We start from the raw sequence: 6,257 nt of genomic DNA, 5'->3' as shown, positions 1-6,257 counted from the left end.
ACAAGTCACATCAAGCCCCCTTGACCAATGCAGAGTTCAGGACAAGGCTGTAAAATCTGCATAGTCCTGCACTGCCACTTATTGTATGTGTGACTTTGGGAAATTTATATAACCTCTTTGTGCCTCAGTTTCCCTTCATCTAAAAAGTAGGGATAATAATAGTGCCTACCATATAGCAAAGCACTTACAACAGTGCCTAACATAGAAGGTGCTCAATAAATATGAGCTATATTTCTGTGGGCACTAGGCTTTGAATAGTTCAGTCTCACCTTTTCTTGGTTCCTCCTTCTTTTTCCCCTCCCTTTCTTCTTTCTTTAACAGCCACATCATTCTGGTGCATTAACTTAAGCTTGTGGTCAATTCCCCCACCTGGTCTTTTTTACGTAAATCATTCTGGATCACAGAGCCTCTTTTCCTTCCTTCTCCCTCCTCTTCTGCAGACTTCTTTCTTTCACCGTCGGAACCTTTGTACTGTGCCCAAGTACACGTGGAACCATTCAAAACAAACTCAGTGGTCCAGCCTTTGAGGGCCAGGCAGGGCAGTGCCGTGGATAGAAAGACCTAGGTGTGAATTCTGTCTCCACCATTTATTATCTGTGTGGCCCTGCGTAAGTCGCTTAAGCCCTCTAACCTCATTTTCCCCATCTGTAAAATGGGATTTGTCATCTTCTTCTCAAGACTGCTGTGAGGATAAAAAGGCAAGTACCACTGACACAGTGTCCTTCCTTATCCCCAAAGTTATGGGTGGAGGCTACACAGATAGATTGGGTAAAGGTCTTTCTATGAAGATTTAAAAAGTTTCTCCTCTCACTCCCCTCCCTCCTCCAAAGGGCCTCCCGGGAAAGCTGACTGCCACTGCTCTATTTCAGATCATGCCTCCTCCCAGGTTCACCTGCCCGTCAGTTTGGGGTACTGCCCAGCCCCGAACCTTCAGTCAAGCAGGCATCGTCACTCTTCTTTTACAGGTGAAGCCACTAAGGTTAATGACTTACCCAATATTACACAGCTGGACAGTGGAGGAAAGAGGCAGAACATTCCTCTGGACCCCTAAGGCATTGGCCCTGCTGCCCCCCACCCCAGCCTACCCTCAAGGTTCTTGGTCCTCTGGGAGCATCTGAGAAACTGTGAGTGCAGTCATCCAGGGCACAGAAGCAATCCCTGTTCATCTCGAGGAGCCCCACCACTTCCTTGCCCTTCAAGGTTTCCCGCTCTGCCCATTCTGGCCAAGCCCTTGGCCTCGCCCCTCATGCTCAGGGGAGCTGCTCCCCATCCCACCCCACCCCCAACAGATGTGGCTGGGTTCAAGTGCTGTGTCCCAGGGAGTCTTTGCACAGACAGCCTCACCTTCCTTGGAACTGATTTCCATCTGAAAAGCTGGATGCCAGGAACTGGCAGGAGGGCAGTGGGATTGAGAAGGTCCTTGAAGGGAGGAGCGCTTCCTGTGCTAACTGGAATCGATGTGGACCCCTGCTTGGAGAAGGGTCTGAAGGGAAGGGTGGGGGAGAAGGTGAAGGGTGATCTTCTTAAATCAAGCTTTCTGGGGGCACTGAGGGAGGTCAGGGGGCAATCACATGACTGAAGGACTGCCTTTCTCCTTGGAGAAAGCAAAACAGGAACCGCCAGCCAAGGGAGGGAAGGTTTAATGGGCTGTGGTGAATTTGGAGGAACTGAGGTTTAGCCAAGCAACCTGGCTGAAGTCCAGGCTGGCAGTGTGCCATGTGTTAGGCTGTGTGATGCTGTGTCTGGGAGTCAGGAGTCTCCGGTTCTAGAACAAGTTCTGCTTACTGTGTAACCTTGAGCAAGTTACACAGTTGCTTAAGTCCACATTCTTGGCATCAATGTGAAAACGGAGGTGGGATTAGAAGCAAATCATTTGGTGATCACTAATCTGGTCTCCTAGTACTCACATTCCTAGCTCCCAGTAGACACAACCTGGAAATCCCACCTCTTTTTAAATCGGCTCATCATTCCTCCCCTGCCCTGCTGGCCGCTCCTCCTGCTGTGCTGTCCTCCTAGGGAAAGACACCCCTCTGCACAGGCTGAACATTAACCAGGTGTCAGACTTGGGGGCCTACAGGGGCGGGGCAGGTGAGGCCAATGCATAAATGAATGTGGCCAGGTGTGGCCACTAGGGCACTCCTGCCTGGCTTCCAGATCCAGGAGATCACTGCCGTCAGAATGTAGGCTCAGGGTTGCCAGCTTTTCTGATTTTTCAGAAGCCAGAAACCCAGATTTTTTCATGAAAAATTTCAGCTCCCAATTTACAATTACTGAGAAACTAACTCAAAATTACTTCTAAACATTGTGCAGGCCAAACAAAATACATCTGTGGGCTGAATTCAGCTCAGGGTCCTTTTGCAACTTCTTTCTTTTTTTTATTAATTAACTTATTTATTTATTCTTGGCTGCTTTGGGTCTTCTTTGCTGCGCGCGGGCTTTCTCTAGTTTTTGGCGAGCGGAGGCTACTCTTCGTTGTGGTGCGCGGGCTTCTCATTGCGGTGGCTTCTCTTGTTGTGGAGCACGGGCTCTGGGTGCGTGGGCTTCAGTAGTTGTGGCTCGCGGGCTCAGTAGTTGTGGCACACAGGCTTAGTTGCTCCGCGGCATGTGGGATCTTCCCAGACCAGGGCTCGAACCCATGTCCCCTGCATTGGCAGGCGGATTCTTAACCATGGCGCTACCAGGGAAGCCCGGCAACTTCTTAAATCTCTACAGGCCAGTGGTTCTCAACCTTGGCCGCACCTTAGAATCACACAAGGGAGCTTTTAAGAAAAAAACCACCAGTGCTGGGACCCAGTGCAGACCAACTGAATCGGAGTTTCTGGCAGGCAGGGCTTAGGAATCAGTACTTTTTCAAAACTTTGCAGGTGATCCTAATATGCAGGCAAGGCAGAGACCCACTGCAAGACCCACTGCAAGTACCAAAATTACACTTTGGCACTGCCTATCACAGGGACTCTGAGAAGGTGAGAGGGGATCACAGAGTCATCAAAAGCCAAGCTTCTCAAACTTTAGCATGCCCATGGATCATGTGGGGGGGTTAAAATGCAGATTCCGATTCAGAAGGTATGGGGAGGGACCCAGCCTCTGCAGGTGTAACATGCCCCCAGGTGCTCTTGATGCTGCTCAGCTGAGAATCACGCCCTGAGGAGCGAGAGCCCCATCCAACCTCTCAGCTTTGTCTATAGGAATCCCCTTCGCAATCCTGGCAAAGGCTGGAATAGGATCTCAGGGAGAGGGTGATGCTAAGCCAAAAGCAATGCTCTCCTTCTGGTGGGATTTCAGGCACAGTGACAGGCTAGTGGGGGAGACTGGGGGAGGCCCATCCTCCCTCAGGTCATGCATGCTGGCCATCCGCCGCTCCAAGGGATGGAGGAACAGCGGGAGGCCAGCGTGCCCGGAGTACAGTGAAGAAGGGGGAAGTAGTGAAGACCAGAGACGTAATGGAGGGAAGACCATGCCAGGTCTTAAAGTCCATTGTGAGGCCTTGGCTTTTCCACTGAAGTGCCATGGAGAGCCCCTGTGGGACCTGGGCAGACAGTGACTTAGGATTTAAAAGGATCCTCCGGAGAATTCCCTGGCCGTCCAGTGGTTAGGACTCCGCACTTTTGCTGCCGAGGGCCTGGGTTCAATCCCTGGTCGGGGAACCAAGATCCCACAAGCCATGCAGCACGGCCAAAATAAGTAAACAAAAATAAAAGGATCCTCTGGGGGCTGTGTGAGGGAGAAACAGAGACTCGTTAAGGTGCAGAGGTGTGGGCCCTGCTTTGAGTCTGGTTTACTGAGGCTCACGTGGGCCTGGAATCTGCATCTAAAAAGATCCTAGTGACTGAATGAATCTCTTATATAGTCCAGACATCCCTTGTACAACTCCCGGAGCCCATGCACGTTATTTTCTAGGTAACTGGTGTCGATAAGCTAGAATGCATTTTTTTTTTATTAGTGATTTAGTTAATCATGAATCAGGCATCACGTTTCTTTTTTTTTTTTTTAATTTATTTTTATTATTATTTTTTTTTAAATGAAATCTGCAGGGTTTTTATTTATTTATTTATTTATTTATTTATTTATTTATGGCTGTGTTGGGTCTTCGTTTCTGTGCGAGGGCTTTCTCTAGTTGTGGCAAGCGGGGGCCACTCTTCATCGCGGTGCGCGGGCCTCTCACTATCGCAGCCTCTCTTGTTGCGAAGCACAGGCTCCAGACGCGCAGGCTCAGCAATTGTGGCTCACGGGCCCAGTTGCTCCGCGGCATGTGGGATCCTCCCAGACCAGGGCTCGAACCCGTGTCCCCTGCATTGGCAGGCAGATTCTCAACCACTGCGCCACCAGGGAAGCCCTTAATTTATTTATTATTTATTTTTGGCTGTGTTGGGTCTTCGTTTCTGTGCGAGGGCTTTCTCCAGTTGCAGCAAGCGGAGGCCACTCTTCATTGCGGTGCGCGGGCCTCTCACTGTCGTGCCCTCTCTTGTTGTGGAGCACAGGCTCCAGACGCGCAGGCTCAGTAGTTGTGGCTCACGGGCCTAGTTGCTCCGCGGCATGTGGGATCTTCCCAGACCAGGGCTCGAACCCGTGTCCCCTGCATTGGCAGGCAGATTCTCAACCACTGCGCCACCAGGGAAGCCCTAGAATGCATTTTGATTGGCACCACTGGAGTTGTGTGGTGTGGCGGTCCTGCAGGGTCCACCCCTGAAGACACCCTAATTTAAGTGCTTCCCATCTACAGGAGAGAGGGTGCCAGGGTGCTCTTGGCTGGTAAGAATCTGGATGTACACAGAGTAGCATGAGCCCCAGCTGGCTCCTGGCCAAGGCCTTGAATGCCTCATTGTCCTGAGTTATTAGCTGTCCTTGGCAGCCCGAGGCAGAACTTCATAGATCCCTGAACTGTGAAGATGGGGGGAGCGATGAGCTGTCAGTCTTCTCATTCCCTGTGGAATTAAATCTCCTCTCAGCATCCAGATGTGCCCCAGGGATGTGTGACAAACAGCTCTGTGCTCGCCTGAGAGAGGCAAGGTTCTTGTCAGGGCACTAAAGCTGTCCACACAAGGGCAGGTGTAAGCAGATGGGCGAGGAAGCTCTCGGGTGTGTGAAATGGACATAATGCTGATCACCAAGGGCTACTTACCTACACCACCTGTGGCATTATAGGAGGCAGTCTTTGCACCCATTTTACAGATGAGGAAAGCAAGGCTCAGAGGCTCTTCATAGGAATGTGATGGGAGAAGGAACATGTGAGTTGGAAAAAGCAATTGCTTCTCCCACCCGAGCCAGCCTCCCAGTTCAAACCCCAGCTCTGCTCCTTCCGAGCTACACGCCAACCCCCAAGCCCTACGCCTGTCCTCATCTGCAGAGTGAGCACCAAGAGGCTGTTGCTGATAGTAAACGAGAAAACCTGCAAGTGCTGGCCCAGTGCTGATAAACAGTAGGCGCTCAGTGAGTGCTCCTGCTCGGACCTAAAGCATCTGGGCTTGTGTGCCTTTTCTGAGGGATGGGTCCAGCCCACCCGGCCCTGAGGCACGTGTCCACAGCATGGTCCGGCTGCCCCTGGGCCCGGCCCAGCCCATGAGCTGCCCAGCGATCCAGTGACATGGTCTCTCAGGCCTGCCCTCCCTGGCCTTGGCAACTCTCCCAGTGCTCTGGCCAGGGCTTCTGGGCCCCTGCCAATGCTCACCCTTCCAGGAACTGGTCCCCGCCCAGGGCCAGCTTTCTGAGAAGGGACAGGCATGTTTCATGTAAATGGCAGCTCCAAAGTAAGGTCCTTTCATCCAACACTGAATTTGGGAGAGCCTGAGGATCAAAACCCTTTATGTGTGGTGATGGATGTTAATAGACTTATTGTGATGGTCATTTTGCAGTATATACACATATTGAATCATTGTTATACACAAGAAGCTAATATAATGTTAGCTGTATTCTCAAACAAAACAAAACAAAACGACCCTCTAGTCCCATACAGCTTACTGTCGACATTAATAAGTCTTTGTATCCCATCCTCTTCGACATAACAGTACTATTCCAGGAAACTCTTGCCCAGGAAGTAAAAGTCGTAAATCATTGTATTGTTCATTCTAGGAAATTCCAGAAAGAACCATTTAAATGAACATCAAACTGCCCGACTCTTCAGTAAATAGCATCAAAAGGGAGCTTAAGACTTAAGCTTAAGACTCTTTGAACCCCTCGCCTTAAAACATCTCTTTGTTGCGTCCACCGATCCTAAACTATATCACAATCTTTATGCAATCCTAGTCAAGGCGTCCTCCCCT

The sequence above is a fragment of the Balaenoptera acutorostrata genome, chromosome 16 (assembly GCF_949987535.1).
Source record: "Balaenoptera acutorostrata chromosome 16, mBalAcu1.1, whole genome shotgun sequence".
Lineage (NCBI taxonomy): Eukaryota > Metazoa > Chordata > Mammalia > Artiodactyla > Balaenopteridae > Balaenoptera > Balaenoptera acutorostrata.
The sequence above is the reverse complement of the archived record's forward strand: the minus strand, read 5'-3'. Positions refer to the sequence as shown.